This window comes from Zea mays, chromosome 10 (genome assembly GCF_902167145.1).
Source record: "Zea mays cultivar B73 chromosome 10, Zm-B73-REFERENCE-NAM-5.0, whole genome shotgun sequence".
NCBI lineage: Eukaryota > Viridiplantae > Streptophyta > Magnoliopsida > Poales > Poaceae > Zea > Zea mays.
Genome location: NC_050105.1, coordinates 45,936,607 through 45,953,308, shown reverse-complemented (window position 1 = coordinate 45,953,308; position 16,702 = coordinate 45,936,607). Strand labels below are relative to the sequence as shown.

The 16,702-nt window shown below is 44.6% G+C and overlaps 1 long non-coding RNA gene, 1 other non-coding gene and 1 pseudogene across 2 annotated transcripts; all 3 read right to left on the bottom strand.

Annotated features, from left to right (window-relative positions):
- Positions 1-1,310: 1,310 nt before the first annotated feature.
- LOC103642417 (uncharacterized) lies at positions 1,311-1,944 on the bottom strand. The gene is made up of 3 exons (XR_002265559.2): positions 1,844-1,944; positions 1,575-1,735; positions 1,311-1,414 (listed from the first exon to the last, which is right to left on the bottom strand). It is a non-coding gene; the product is annotated as an uncharacterized lncRNA (long non-coding RNA).
- A 4,194-nt stretch (positions 1,945-6,138) lies between these two features.
- LOC111590351 (small nucleolar RNA Z199) lies at positions 6,139-6,219 on the bottom strand. Its single transcript, XR_004853483.1, has one exon. It is a non-coding gene; the product is annotated as a small nucleolar RNA Z199 (small nucleolar RNA).
- A 139-nt stretch (positions 6,220-6,358) lies between these two features.
- On the bottom strand, positions 6,359-6,448 carry LOC111590355 (uncharacterized; annotated as a pseudogene).
- Between the last annotated feature and the right edge of the window lie 10,254 nt (positions 6,449-16,702).

Below are 16,702 nucleotides of genomic sequence, written 5' to 3'. Positions count from 1 at the left end.
CCGACTTATGTCGATTGCTCCGTTGGTAGGGTATAGTGGCCACCCCGAGTTAAGTAAGTGTGAGCATGTTGCACCGCCTTAAGTCGTTGCCGACTTAAGTCGATTGCTCCGTTGGTAGGGTATAGTGGCCACCCCGAGTTAAGTAAGAATGCAAGTCAATCGTAAATGAACTGAGTATCTTTGAAACCTCTTTTTATTGATGACATATTTCCACTTTACAGAGTACATCGTCGTCCCAGCAGTTTTGAAATACAGCTAGGGATAAAACTTTCTGAGGTGTTCTATGTTCCAGGAGTTCCCAACTTCTTTGCCATCCATCTGAGTGAGGCGATACGATCCGGGCCGAGTGACTTCTGCTACCATGAAGGGTCCTTCCCATAAGGGTGATAACTTGTGTCGTCCCTCCCCCGTTAGAATTCGGCGGAGGACGAGATCCCCTACTGAGAAGAATCGTTGTCGCACAGCCTTGTCGTGTTGTATAGGATCTGCATAAGGCACGCATTACCAATAAAGTTTTATCATCTTCTCACTCGAATCCTAGATAAAGAAACCTGAACATACCTTGAGAAAAAATACCATAGAAACGGCAAGAAGGCATAGAGTCATGCCAGAGGTAGAAATCTGTCATTTGAAGACAGTGTTAAGTCAATAGTTATAGAGAAACATGCATGCTAGTTATTTCACTGGGAAGCGACAGTTACAATGAGAACTGAGAAGGATGAGTCGTCTAGCTCTGTCTAACAACCATGTTGTAACTCCAGTAGCAAGGACCTGACGAAATGCAGTGATCGGCTCAATAAAAATTACAGATAAATTGTACTACCTCCGTTCTTAGATATATGACATCGTTGACTTTTGAAATCAGCACTGGTAATTGAAGAAAAATCACAGGTATGCTAGGTGATGCTGTTGTCTGATCGATCAGCAAGAGAGTACACTTAACTGTAGGCTGTAGCGCTAGATCTTAAGTTACATGATCAAGATGTACTGCAACTGTAGAAATAACCATCTAGCACTGGTAACTGAAGAAAAATCACAGGTATGTTGTTGTTTTGTCAGTGTAGCACTGCAGAAATAACCATCTAGCAATTGCAATGCCATAAATTTATGGAGGAGACATGCACAAGTAATTGGGGGAGAACACGACCGTTTTGGAAGAAATTTTAACTTCCAAGTTTGTTAGACATACACATCACAACAGGAAAACAGATATAACTGAAGGATCACAAGAGAAGGTTACACTATAGAGAATCCAAGTATTCCTTTCAGCGCTCATGGAAAATAGAAAGAAGTAAAGCCCAGGCCTGGGTAAATCTTCTGGAGATAAAACAGTGTAGTGATACCATCTTCGTTTTTCTTCTGAAGTTCAGCCATGTTGTAGAGTACAATCTCAGAGTAATATGGAGTAAACACACTGCATAACAAAACATGAAGACACAGAATGTAAGAAAATAGTATAATTGAACAACCAAACCAGGGGAAAATGCACAGAACAAAATAATCAAATTGCAACCAAAAGAGAAGTGGCAAGTCCACAACTAAATGAACAAGCAAATAGACTAAAGGAGCCCCACCTAAAGGAGACCATTTCCGAAACAGGCCGTGCAACAGGCATTTCCATGAACAGTGAGTTCGTAAAGAAGTGAAGTCTTCGCCTTGCTTCTAAATTTTTAGGGACAATTGCAGCAGATTCTTTAATTGTCAGAAGTGAATACAATCTCTTGATCAAGTATTTCTAGGCAGATTACAAAAGAACAGATCAGACTAATGACTAAAGAAAAATGCAGGCTACCAAAAAATAAAGACACAATAGCAAAATGTGCATTCAGTACTTAGAAAATACCAATTTGAGATCATTTGGCCACTTGAGTTTATTGAAGAGGCGACCTTCAGCCCTTGCTAAATTAATTTGATCCCAGTCTTCAATGTGGCCACTAACATATCTAAACAAAGGGCTTTAGCAAAGTGAAAGTGTAAGGGCACAAAATGTGAGGATAAGGTAGAAGGAACACAGACAAACAGCAGACCTCATATCAACCAAAAATGCTTCATGATGAACAACATCATATAGGTCTTGTATAGCATTAACCAAACCTTTTTCCAAATCACTGGACTCCATCGTACCTCACTACAAAACAATGTTCTCATAGTTAATATACACAAGCACACACTTGAACCATCCAAAATAAAATGTTCAATTAGTGAAAACGCAAGTGACACATACATCGTATTTTACATCTAAGGAAAATTTTGCCACTAACAGATTGCTGGAGAAAGGTCGATATGGCTGTGGTTAGGGGCTAGGAGGTTTTGGCATAAATTTGACGATCCATGGATTTTACTCTATATTCTACTGAAAAGATAGAAAAGCAATATTATAGGAGATTTCTAAAGGGAACTTAAAATTGTAAAGGAAAGCCAAATTTGAGATTTGACTCATGAATATGGTGATCCTGTAGCTAAGTTAGAGAATTGGCTCGCCAATAGGGTGATTGCATAGTAAATAAGCCTCAGAAATACAAAGAGTCAACTTCCCTAAAAAAATACCAAAACATCATACATACCAGTATTCCCAATACAGCAACAAGCTTGGCAATAACATTAAGCAGTTTTTTCAAATGAAGATCACTTCGGATGGTCTGCTTCGAAATGCTGTCTCGGATACCACCATAATTCTTTCCACCCTAAATTTTCCAAAAAAAACAAAGCAACATGAAAATCTATCAAGTTTGTGAGGTGAAATGAAACATCAGTGCCAAATTATTGTGTTTGTTGTTGTGATGGGCCTTGGCCCAACTCATGTATTTCCCTCTGTGAAATATATACAACAACACACCTTGTTTTCGGGTTAGGGTTTCCAACATGTTATCTAGCCAGCAATTTCTCTTCTCTTAGCCATCGTCGGCCTCTCTCCGACCATGGATGGCGCTCCCCCCATCTTTTCCGTTGTTCGGAGGTCATCGTTGCTAGATATTGGCATGCAGAGAACAGTGTCTGAATAAAACTTTGCTATTTAGCAGGAAAAACATTGCAATGATTGGAACACTATCTTTTCCCTAATTACAACATATATATGTTACCAAGCATTAGAAAAAATATGTTACCAGAACTTACATGCCAATTGGTGCAGACTATCAACATGTTGCTTGTAAAGCCTGGGCTCTTTTTGCTCACTTGGTAATGAGGATGCTTCATCAGCTAGATATATTGGCATGCAGAGAACAGTGTCTGAACAATCACACGAAATAAATAGACCAGCTTATGAAGTACAGACCACAGAGAATGCAAAATAAGTGACATTGAGATAAACCAAAAGGCAACACTGGGTTGATGTTCAGTGCTAGTGGCATGTTATCTGCAAAGTCAAATGGACGACACAACCTAGGAATTAGACAATGCAAGGCATCAGCTGTACGGTGGGAACGTTGGAGAGGACAGACTGCACCATCGCCAACAAGCCATCGAGCTGCATAGGACAACACCAAGAAAATCATATCTGAATCCGACAGATTGAGTGCCACCCCGTGAGGGAGTGAGGGAGGGGGACACCGCTCCTTCTGCTATGGCCGGGAGGAGAGCCACACGGCCGCCAACGCTGTCCTGCTGGACGAGGCATCCGTGCCCAGGTTCATGCACGACACCGGCAATGTAACCATCATCTGGGCCATCGTCTCGGCATCCTCGCTCGCGGTCGACCCCACCGCGACCGGCTCTGACGTCAAGAGGTCTGAGATCCGACAAGGAAGCGCAACCAAGAGGGTACAGTGACTTGAGGTAGAGGGCAGGGAGGGCGAGCTTGGAAGCGGCGAGGTCCCAGCCATTGAAGTATGTGGCGACCCCAAGGCCCTACCGTCGGCGTCCATGGCTGGAGATCTGGCGGCCGGTGGCGAGGAAGGAGGGGAGCGAGGGTTTCCGTGGAGACCTTTCTGTGACGGGGAATGCGAATCCGGTGCGCATGAGAGAGTGAAAGAAGAGGGAGCGGTTGCTGCAGTCTGGAGACATCACGTGGAGGACGACATGGAGAGAGTGGAGTCTGGAGAGAGGGGAGAGGAGATGCAGCGACGCGCTCATCGTCGTCATCAAGTGTGTGGGATGGGGGGTGGGATTTGGGCGCCCTGGCACCGGGCGGATGCAGCCCTCGACGGTTAGACGAGCTTTGGAGACCTCGAAGCGTGAGGATCTAGGAGGGGGAGGGGTTGCGATGGACGATGGCGGCCTCGGGAGGAAGATGATCGAGCAGGCGGATGCGCCTCGGGAGAGCGAGGTTCCAGCACACGATTGAGCGGGCGGGTGGTCCTCGGGAGAGCAAGGATCGAGAGGCGGTGGTTGTGATGGACGATGGCGCAGGATGGATGGATGGTGCAGATTTACTCGAGGCAGAATGGCAGAACGATAGAACCAGCGGAGGCAGACTACTTTTACTGCCTTAATAAGTAGTATAATAAGTATTCATATATTAAACAAAATTTCAGAATTGTTCCACTTCTGCCATACTCTAGAAGAAAATATGATGCACAAGGTATCTTAAGAAAAACATCATGCTTCGAGCTCATAAATGATGCATATTCTGATTCGTGTATGAGGCAAAGAAATATCAGAGTTGTAAGTAGATATTTAGATTTCTTACTGTCAACTCATAAGTGCTAGCATGTCAGATTATTATGACAGAAGTAACTGCCTATCTTGTGAAATAGAAACTTTAGTGAAAATAACATAAAGGGGAAAACCTTGTCCTCTTCAGAAGTTGTGGTTGAATTCCATGGTAGCCGAAAGAATAAACAAAACCTGCAAAGAAAAATAGTTTATCCAATTATCAACATGGCAAACTTATTTAGATAATGCAGTAAAGGTAAATGGTTTTGTATAGGCACTAAAAAGGGAAAAAATAGCTGCAGAATATACCTCACTTGCTTAAGATTTCCTTCGCGTTTCTTTCAACTTCTACAACTACAGAGATTAGGACAGACACTTGAGATCACAGAAGACCCTAATGCATGTTCCACTTTCAGAATTAGCTATGTAATGCAAAATAATTTCACAACAGTTGTGATAAGTGGCTATAGCCTCTATGGAGGCAAAGGTCGATTACATTTTCTCACCATCTAAAAAATTATTTTGATCAAGCAAATAATATTGCAAAGAATAATTAAATAAAGCATATTGCCATAGCTACTGCCCTGCCATCTACTGGCCAAAGCTCCAGCTTGCACAACAGCACAAGAACGACAAAGGAAAACTAACACATTAGGCAATGACATTAAAATATCCAAGCCCGCTATTCAAGCTACATTGTAATGGTAAGCGACGATTAAAACTAAATTACATTGTACAAATCAAAACCAGACAGCATACTACTGCTTGACCCTTGATCCAATGAAAAGTGCTACATTAACCCACCAGCTGATGTAAACCACTATTAGTGGAGTCTCGTAACTACAAGTGTTAGTCTATTGTTTCTGTTGATCCTAAAAGAACAAGGGAGCTTGAGTCATTTTTTTGCTACTGCTGGGCTACAAGATTGGGATGAAAATATAGCCGTTAGGGGCTGTTGGCGTTCGGTGAGGAGCCGCAGCTGGCCGCTTGGGCGAAGGGGCAGAGAGGGATCGTTGCGGCAAGGAGGGGTCGAGTAGAAGCATGAGCGTGAGAGAGGGAGAGGGATGGGACCTTGATGTGCTGCATCATAGACGACCCTCTCCATGGCGATCCTCGATAGTGGTTGCTCCCCGTCGCCACCACCTCTGCCAGGCTGCACCATGGGCACGACACAGGAGAATCATTTGGAGCACCACACCTACAATCACCGGGCACGGAGAATCAGTTGAAAACATGTAGAACCCTACATAACTAACAAGAAAAATGTCAAGTTGTGTCTGATGTTTTTGCCCCCTGTAACCTTTCAACACTACTTTCTTGAGGTGGTGGCTTAGGCACTCTATGCGATCATCATCCATCTCATGATTCAATATTATCATGCCCTAGGGAACAACCATGTAAAACTGCAACACAACAATTGAAAAACAAAGCTTTAACCAGATATGAACAAACAATCAATTTCTGTACCGTGACACAAAGTCACTACGAAGGCAAAGTCACGAGAGAAATGGATGATGCAAACAAAATCCAGGAAAAATTTAGAAGTGTCATCAGAGACTTAAATGAGGGAATCATAGGAGAATAATCCCATCATATTGTTGCAGTTTTATATTCTTCATCTGACCATGGAAACATGCAAAAAAACCTAGCTAAGTATCTTAGTAAGAAATATAGCAAACTAAAGTCTAGATTTTCAAAGAGAAACAATGGCACTCATTGTTTAGTATATTTCTGCTCATAATATGATGCACAAGGATAAAGATGGGATCATCAGAGGCTTAAAACTTAGGAATCATAGGAGAATAACTAACTCCAATCATGACATTGGAGCAAGTTAATAGCTCACCACTTGATCGTCTGCAGTTCTGATCACTGAAATAGCTTGATATCTCAAATAGCAATCACGATATATGGAGAATAGAACAAGAAAGGAGCGCACTAATTGAGTAGTCAGCATAGAGCAAACATAAAAGATTAATTGTGTTTTCAGTAATGGTCGGGTAGGTTGGTAAATACAATTTCGAAAGCTCATTGCTCATATTAATAGCACGCATAAACAAAAGAATCATTTCAGAACTCAGCAAGAACGCAACTGACTTCATGATCATCAAACTGCATATATTCCCAGGAAAAAGGTTGAGCTTTATTTTTAAAAATATATCTGCTATAAAAGAAAAACAAATGAATTTCAAGCCTTCAGCAAAATACATCACTGTCACATCTTCAAACAGCTATTGATGTTTACATAGGGATGCATAGGATTTAAAATCTCAATTAGATTATTTAATCAGCAAGATTGGAATATGTATCCAAAATTCCAAATTGATAACCTACACACCTCCCGACACTCCAATAGAAATCCATAGCCCTTCTTAGTTGTCTTAAATTTCTTACCTTCACAGGAGCACCAATCACACCCAGGCTGGTAAGCCTCAAGAACTCATACTCTCTTGTTTTGTAGACAGTGTTCAAGAAAGGGTAAAGGTACAGTGCAACCAGTGCTGCAAGAAGAGATAGTTATTGAAAAATGTATGTTATAAACCAGAATACTAAAAAGTGAAATCAGTGCCGAGGAAAATTTCTACAGGAAACACTATCTAGATGCGTGAGAGAGGGAGAGGGATGGGACCTTGATGTGCCGCATCATCGACGACCCTCTCCATGGCGATCCTCGACAGTGGTTGCTCCCCGTCGCCACCGCCTCTGCCAGGCTGCACCATGGGCACGACACAGGAGAATCAGTTGGAGCACCACAGCTACAATCACCGGGCGCGGAGCGGGTTAAAACGACATTGACGAGGCGTGGGGGGCACTTACGAGGGCGAGCACACGGATTCCACAGTGAGGGGTGTAGGGGAGGGGAAAGACCATGCGCGAGGAAAGGCTACAGGCCGGGCCTTGACTCCCGAGAACTCCCCCGCCCATGCCCTTCTGGGCGAGTGCTACGAGAAGAGGTAGGCATCGGCGGGCTCGACGATGTCGGCATAGAAGGTCATGCTCACGGCGCCCCAGTACGTGCCTAGGAACCATGGTAGTGTCTCCGACACCAGGCCCCTTGGACGATGGCATGGCCTCCATCGTGTACTTGCTCGCCTCTGCCAACTCCACAAAGGCATCAACGGCCTTGACCACACAGATCTTGGGGTTGGCCACCATCACCGGCATGCCAAATCGACGGCATGCACGGCAGCATGTCGAACCGACGACGATCTCGGTCGAAATCGGAGGTGTGCACGATAGCATCTCAGATCGGCGGCGATCTCGGCGCGGTGGTTAAGGGGAGGCGCGGGCGTGAAGGGGGCATGGGTGGGCGCAATGGGGAGGGGAGGGGCGAGGACTATCGGCGTTGGGGTGGGCGCGGCGGGGGTTGTTGGTGCGGAGGGGAACTGACTCGGAGAAGGCGGAGAAGTGGAGGCCGTGGTGAGGGATGCCATGGGAGTGGAGCTGACTGAGCGGTTGGGCAGGGCGTCGCGGATACGGAGGTTGACTGCTATCGTCGCTGGAGTATATGGGCCGCCCCAAACCTAGCTGGAGTATATGGGCTGCACTAAAAATTTAGCCCAAGACGCTTGCACTGCTGTGTTGTTGCATTGTGTTGCAAAAAACTTAATACTGTACCGGCTAGTAAAGGAGGCATAGAGCGGCTTATAAGCGTTAGCTCAGTTTTATGAGTAAAAACTTTGTTGTTGAACTATATTGTGTTTGGTGGCTGAAATGGCCATGTTCAACCCTCACGGTTGTGTGTTACTTTTGCCGGACAGGGAGAAGACGACTGGGCGGGAATTTGGGTGGGAATTTAAAAGATTTTCGCAGGCATGTAGGGGTGGGGTCAGCGATGGTAGAACGACAGAACACACTCATGGCAGAACATGTCAGAGGCAGACTACTATTGCTTACTTAATAAGTAGTAGAGATTTCTTACAATACTTTGTAGCCTATTTAGTATATTATAACTTTGTTTTTTGGTCCTCATCATGATTTTGTGTTTTTCATGATTTTTCACAAATTTTCCCTTTTGTGCTTAAATGGCTCATTTAGGGTCATTTTAAGTTTTGTGCATTCTTCTTACCTTGGGATGCATGATATGGTTAATATATGATTCTTAAGATGAAAGGACTTACTCAAATCTTTATTCCTCAAGTGTTGGGGTCTTTTGCTCAATTTTGATTACATGTGATAATGGTCCTCAGTGGGGTACTGAGAAGAACCCTAGGTAACACTGGGGTGTTACAGCTTTTCCCCCTTAAAGGAATCTCGTCTCGAGATTCAGGTCGGAGTCCTCCGGGGTGAAGAGAAATTTTACAGCTTGATCTCTTGGTGTTGGTTTGTGTAGTAAGGTTCTTTAGTAAACTGCTCTTCGAATGTCATCCTCTTTGCAATTTTAGAAGGAAGTCCTTCTTGATTTTGTTTGAAAGCTTACTCAGTTTATGTTAAGACCATCTTTCTTATATTTGGATTCGAAGGGGAGGGGGAGGGTTGGGGCATGGTTACCGATTCCCTTAGGTAGACAATCGAGGTAGTTCGATCGTAGAAATTCCTTAGTCTCCCAGGTAGCTTCTTCCTCTGAATGGTTCCTCCATTGGATCTTATACATTTTGATCGACTTCGCACGAGTTGATCTTTCCTTGCAATCTAGAACCTTGGAAGAGTACTCTTGGTATGAGAGATCTGGCTCTATCTCCACTTCTGGTTCTGCTATGACCTCGGCTGGCAAACGAACACATTTCTTTAATTGGGATACATGGAACACATTATTGATGGCGGACATTTTTGAAGGTAGCTTCAATTTGTATGCCACGGGTCCACATGCTTCCACGATTTCATAAGGTCCAATATAGCGAGGAGCTAACTTGCCTTTGATCCCAAACCTTTGCACTCCTTTTGTGGGTGATACTTTTAGATATACGGAATCTCCCACTTCAAACTGGAGGGGTTTCCTTCTTTTGTCATGGTAGCTCTTCTGCCTGGCCTGAGCAGCTTCTAGGTTCCTCCTGATCACTCTGACTCTCCTTTCGGCTTCTGTCACTAGGTCAGGTCCAAAGATTTCTCGTTCTCCAGGCTGAGACCAGTTGAGGGGTGTTCAACACCTGCTTCCATATAGGGCTTCAAAGGGTGCCATCTTCAGGCTGGATTGATAACTGTTGTTATAAGCAAACTCTGCCAAAGAGAGGTACTTATCCCAGTTCTTACCATAATCAATCGCACAAGCCCTTAGCATATCTTCAAGAATTTAATTTACCCTTTTGGTCTGACCATCTATCTGAGGGTGGTAAGCTGAACTTCTTATTAGCTTAGTTCCCAAAGACTCTTGCAATTACTCCCAAAATCTGGCAACGAATTGGGCTCCTCGGTTAGAGACAATTGTCTTGGGTAACCTGTGTAAACACACGATTCGATCAATATACAATTCTGCATACTTCTGGGCCTTATCGGTGGTGTGCACTGGAAGGAAATGTGCCACTTTTGTTAATCGGTCCACAACGACCTAGATTGAATCATGATGTCGAGAGGTGTTGGGCAGACCCATAATGAAATCCATGCTGATGTCATCCCATTTCCATGATGGTATCGATAAGGGTTGCAAGGCACCAGCTAATTTGAAGTGGCTTGCCTTTATCCTCTGACATGTGTCACATTCCGATACATATTGAGCTATTTCCCTCTTCATTCTGGTCCACCAATATAGGGGCTTCAGATCATGGTACATCTTGGTGCTTCCCGGGTGCATGGAGAATTTGGAGAGATGAGCCTCATCTAAGATTTTCTTCTTGAGGTCTCTATTTTTAGGAACCACCAATCTATCTTCAAACCACAATATCCCCTTGCTGTCTTGGCGAAAACACTTATACTTTTTCGCTTTCTGATGAAGATTCTCCTTGATTATTTGCACTCCTTGTCACTGAGTTGGGCCATAATAATCTGGTCTGACAAGGTTGGCTCGACGGAGATGTGAGACAAGGTACCAGAAGGAATTACTTCGATCCTTATGTTACTCAACTCGTCACACGGGGTATTGATGCTAGAATCCATCATCATACAATTGCATTGTGACTTCTAACTTAAGGCATCAGCTACCACGTTAGCTTTCCCCAGGTGGTAGTGTACTTCCAAGTCGTAGTCCTTGATCAATTCTAGCCATCTTCTTTGCCTCATGTTGAGATCATCTTGAGTAAAGATGTACTTGAGGCTCTTATGATCTATATAGATGTTGCAGTGGGTTCCCATCAAGTAGTGCCTCCACATTTTTAATGCATGAACCATGGCTGCCAATTCTAAGTCATGGGTAGGATAATTTTGCTCATGAGGTCTGAGTGCTCTTGACGCGTAGGCAATGACGCGGATGTCTTGCATCAAAACACAACCCAGTCAGTCCCAGAGAACTTCAAATCTGACGAACAGTTGGTGGTGGCTTCCAATTCATCACCTCTTGCACTTTATCTGGATCAACAACTATTCCTCCCTCAGAGGTAGTGTGATCCAGGAATTTGGTTTCCTTCAGCCAAAAATCACACTTGGACAATTTGGCATAAAGGCGGTGCTCTCTCAGACGTTGGAGTATCGTGTGCAAGTGTTTGGCGTGCTCTGCTTCATTCTTCGAGTACACAAGAATATCATCGATGAAGACCACAACGAATTTGTCCAATTCGGGCATGAAGACTGAATTCATCAGATACATGAAGTATGCTGGCGCATTTGTCAACCCAAACGACATCACCAAGTACTCATATAGCCCATATCTGGTTGAGAAGGCAGTCTTCGGTATATCACTTGCTCGTATCTTGATCTGATGATAGCCGGAGCGAAGGTCTATTTTGGAAAACACTTTAGCTCCGACCAATTGGTCGAAAAGAACATCAATACAAGGCAAAGGATACTTGTTTTTGATAGTCACCGCATTGAGTGGGCGGTAATCTATGCATAATCTCAAGCTCTCTTCCTTCTTCACGAACAAGGCTGGACATTCCCAAGGTGAAGTACTTGGGCGGATGAAACCCTTGTCCAACAACTCTTGCAGCTATTTCTTCAATTCTGCCAATTCTGCGGGTGGCATCCGGTAGGGCCTCTTGGAAATAGGTGTTGTTCCCGGTTGCAACTCGATAGCAAATTCAATATCCCGATCTAGCGGCATTCCTGGCAACTCATTAGGAAAAACTTCTGCATACTCATAGACCACTGGAATTTTCTTCAAGGGTAACTCTATCATAGCAAAAGCACATGACCAAATGGTTTCTTGGCTGGGCAAAAATAAGGTGAAATTTCCACAGATTGGGGAATGGATTTCAACGATGCGGTTGGCGACATCTAGCACCACTTGGTGCCGGGTGATCTAGTTGGCTCCCAAAATAATATCCACATTATCCATCCTCAGAATAAGGAGGGTGGTTTTGACAATGTTGCTTCTCAGCTGAATAGGCACACTTCAATTTAATTGGTTTGTTGCAATTTTTCCCCCAGGCGTTGCTATCATGAAAGACCCTTGGGTATGATAGAAAGGCAGTTGGCATTTAACGCTGAATTTCTGGCTAATGAAGCTATGCGATGCACCATAATTAAACAGAATTAATGCAGGTTGACTAAAAACTGAAAATGTACCAGTCATGATGGGTGCTCCTTCAAGTAGCTCCTCCAGATTAGTGAAATTGAGCTTCCCTTGTCTGACTTGCACCTTCTGCTTTCTTCCTCTATCTTGGTTTGGTGCTGGCATCTGCCTCGGCTGATTCCTTGGGCAATTCTTGGCATAATGGCCCACATTGCCACATGTGAAGAATTTGTTTCCATTCCCTTGGCGGAACTGCTGCTGCTGTGGAGGTTGATTGTTCCTTGGCGCGGGAGCTGGAAAATGGTTGGGTGCTTGCTGCTGCTGAGGCAGCCTAATAACCCATCTTCCTGCCTGCTGCTAAAATCCTCTACTCTGACTATTGGAGACAATCCAGAACCTTTGGGGTGGAGCTGAGGGTCCTGACATTGGTGCCCTCCGCTTCTTCTATGCCCGGTGAGCTACAATATAGTCTTCCTGTGATATGGCCAGGTTCATGAATTCATTGAATCTGACAGCCCGAAAAGTGTTGAGGCGCTCACGCAACTTGGTGTTGAGACCTCTGCGGAAACGGTCTCTGTTCTTCTCATCAGAATCTGCATGATAGCCCAAATACTGGCACAGGTCGTTGAAGGTATGGGCATATTGCAACACAGTGCGGATTCCCTGAGTTAATGCCAGAAACATATTCAGCTTGCGATCAAGAATCCCTGCTGGAATGTGGTGTCCCCTGAAAGCCATCTTAAATTCCTCCCATGTCACCTCGTGGTCAGCAGGTAACATGGCGCGGAAATGGTCCCACCATGTCCGAGCAGGTCCACGAAGCTGTTGTGCGGCGAAACGGGTCTTCGTGTCCTCAGGGCAAGCTCCCGTGAGGAGGGGGAACTTGAACTCCACAACTCTTAGCCACACATCGGTGACCAGCGGATCCTCGGCCTTGGTGAACAGGGGCGGTTGTGTGCTCAGGAACTCTTGATAGGATGTCGCGGCCGGAGGACGCTGCGGCTGGCCTCCACCATAATGCTGAGGGTGGAGCTGGCGCTGCAATAGCTGCCGCAGAATCTCATTCTGCTGAGCAATCAGCTCCTGCATCGTGGGAGCTGGAGGAGGTGGCGGGGAACATGCTCTTTCTGCCCGCGACACTGCCTAGCTGCCATCTGAAAACAGAAATTGTCGCCATTGTTATCTTGATCCATGATTCTGAACAATATTCTTTATATCATACGGAGGAAAGGTCATAACATAATATTGAATCGAATGAGGATAACATGATTGCATTCATCTCCTTGCTCATAAAAGTTTTCCCTGGGTTACAACATTTTAGGGGAATTTACCCATAAGCCTAGTCCAAAATCTGATGCCAAACTAAGCATGCATGGGTGCCTATCCTCATAATATGTCAAACTAACCCATCAACCCTGGGTGGTAGACGCAACACTGGATGTGGGTGAAGGGAGCATTCCGGAGGGAGTCGCATTCGGACCAGGGGCTGATTCTAATTCCTCGAGAGCCTCCTCTGCCTCGCTTCCTGCCTCGTTTGCCACCATGTCCTGGTGGTGCATCTCTAGGTGGTCATTGGCTTCCTCAAGCTCCTCTTGCACATCATGGAGCTGGATTTCCAGGATATCGATAGTGTTATCCCGGATCTCTACCTGCTGCTCTAAGGTCGTGATGCGCTGGCTTAGCTGTTCCACTTGTAGGTCTTTTTCCACCAATTCTGAAGACAAGTCAACCACGAAGTCCTCTTGACTGTCGAGGGTGAGGTTAGTGGTCTGAGCAAGGTTAGTGAGGTGTGTCATGGCGTCGCTCTGCAGGGCCTATAGGCGGTACAGTGCGCTCATACACTGAACAGTGATCCTACCAACTTGGTCGGGATGCATGGCCCACATGTCCTTCACGTGGCTCACTCGGTTGCACCACATGGGGTCATCCATCTTCTCAGTGGGGAAGAGTCCCAGTGGGTGCATTACCATTTCCAAGGGATGGTATCCGCAGAAAGTCATCAGGGTCTTCATAGCTGCATCCTCGGTGGTGTCATCCACCCTGAATCCAATAGTCTCGGAGTCTAGGGAACGCCAACCCGGCTATAGAGGGTGAGCCTCCAGAGTCAGCCAGACTCGACAATGGGGCACCCGATGCTCCTCGTACAACTGCACCATGTACAGAGGGGGTGTAGGGTAACCGGCGGAGCTGAGCACCTCCCACAAGATGGAAGGGAAACCCTCGTGGGAAAGGTAGTCGGAACTGAAACGAGTGTCTCCTCCACTGATGGGGTGGGTGAAGTCATCTGTGAAATAGGGTTAGATGTAAACGTTATCGTAGTGGAAAGGAATACATGTGCCCGGGTTGTTAAAAGGAGGTGGGTTAGATTAGATTCTACTTCTTATGTTATTTATTATTATCCCTATTTGCTACATTCACACTTAGATGCATTTTTATTTTAATTTCTAATCCTTTCATGTTTTATAATGCGTGCATGCTGGATAGAACGTCTCCTCACTGATCTGAAAGGTGCTTTTGAGGCATCCTTACACTTTTAAGATTGGCCTATATGGCCTACTTAATTAGCCACCTATTTTCCCACTATTCCTAAGGCCTTTCGTCCTAGGTCTAGCGTTCTAGTCCTAACGATTCCAACACTGGTTTCTAAGCAGTTTTTATTTTTTAGAAAGGTTGGTATAGCTGACTTATTGATTTCTCTGTGGTGGTATTCGCTCCAATACCAGCTGTGGAGGAACCACCCAAATTATTCCTGCTTAAGTGCCCAAGTTACGCTTTAGGGGCAGCAACACACTTAAATTGGAATAACCCGTCAGTCCCTCAGATCTAGTCTGATAAAGCCACTTCCCAGTGATTGAATACCACTAGCTCACTCGAAGGTGAGTCATAGAGAGAATACAATAAACATGTAACCATAAGTTGAGGTACTAGTGTTATTACAATAATCGGAGTTTTAACAACAGAAAACAAGTTCATAATTGAAGTGCAACGGATAATTGATAACGTCGAATACTGAGAAATAGGGCAAGGCCTAGCCCACAACTCCTCCTAATCCTCTCCTGCCGGAGCAGCATCCCACTCAACCGTCCAACCCAGTGGCAGGGTGGAAGGCCATGTCACACCATCAACCATGTCCTGTAGCGTACCTGCAAAAATTGTGCCACAAGCAAGGCTGAGTATACTAATACTCTGCTAGACTTACCTGGTGTGAGGAGTCTACTCCTCTACCTCTAGACCATGCAGTTGTTTGGCTGAGGGGTTTGGTTTGCCAAAAGCACTAGCTGAGTCTAAAATCAATTTTAGCTTTTCCAATTCTAGCATAATTAATTTAGCTAGGTTTGCTCCTTTCTAAGCATACATGATAACAATCATTTAGTACAATCAACATGTTATCTCAAGTAACACCTCGTTTCACTTTTTTACTCAATGCAGTACAAGAGGTCAAGTAGTCTCATTAGCTGCAATAAGCAGACGATTCGAACCGAGTTTTTAAACCTTGCAAGGTAAACCTAAACACACGACATGTAGGGGCACTCCGTTCCCACACACGTCAACCGTCCCCATCGTTTCCCTAGCAACAAAACAGGGCTCACGGCCATGGCGTACAATGCTCCAATTGTCCGCGGCTGCCGCCGTGCAACGGCCTCATGTTGGGGACTTGTTCTCAAATGCTATGAGTTAAGAACAAGGCAACACAAATGTACATGGATAAAGACTTTCGTCATTTGAGGCATTATCTCTCTTGAGATATAAAGATCTTCAGACGAAGGTTGTGAAGGGCATACCTTCATCATTTCAGTAAGTAATAATGAAAGCAGAGACATATGAAACATAGAAAAGAACATGAATAATCACATTAAATCATCAAATTATTTGTGTTCTCATTATATAATCATGAACAAGCATTAATGATATTAATTACATTTGTACCTTTGGCTTGATAGAAGGTGATAGTCCAAGAGCGACGTGCAAGTGATTACCATTCAACGTCAACAGTACGGTGTTACTGTTCATCTATTTATAGGCACAGGACGCAGCCTGTGTAAAATTACATCCATGCCCTTGACATTTACTATTGACTAAGGGGTAATCTATCGAGGACTAGACAACCTTTTCCCCTTTAGGTCGGTTTCATTTTCCATTGCTAAGCCGAAGCTTCTCCATCCATAGCTTCGGAACTGGTTCATCCTTCTCCCAGACCGCGACTTTCATACTGTGCACACCTTCATCTCAAGGGTGAAGGTTCCTGTGACAATATATTATACTTGGAAAACATGTTAGTCGTGTTTTTGAGGACCTTTGGAAGATGAAGGCCCCCAACAGTAGCCCCTCGCAGTATTAATTTGTTCTTGTAACAACGAATTCAGACTGCGATGTGAACGAAGTCCTTAAGCTGAAGGGCCGAAAAAACACCTTTCCTTCGCTAGAATAGCGAAAGTCAATGACAAATGGGGCCCGCCAAGTTGCAATGCACTAGGCGTATAAATAGATCCCCACAGCAGCGACATTTGCTATGCCATTTTTGCTGCTTGCGCTGTTTTTTTTTTCAAATTTTTAACTCTTGCTTATCAG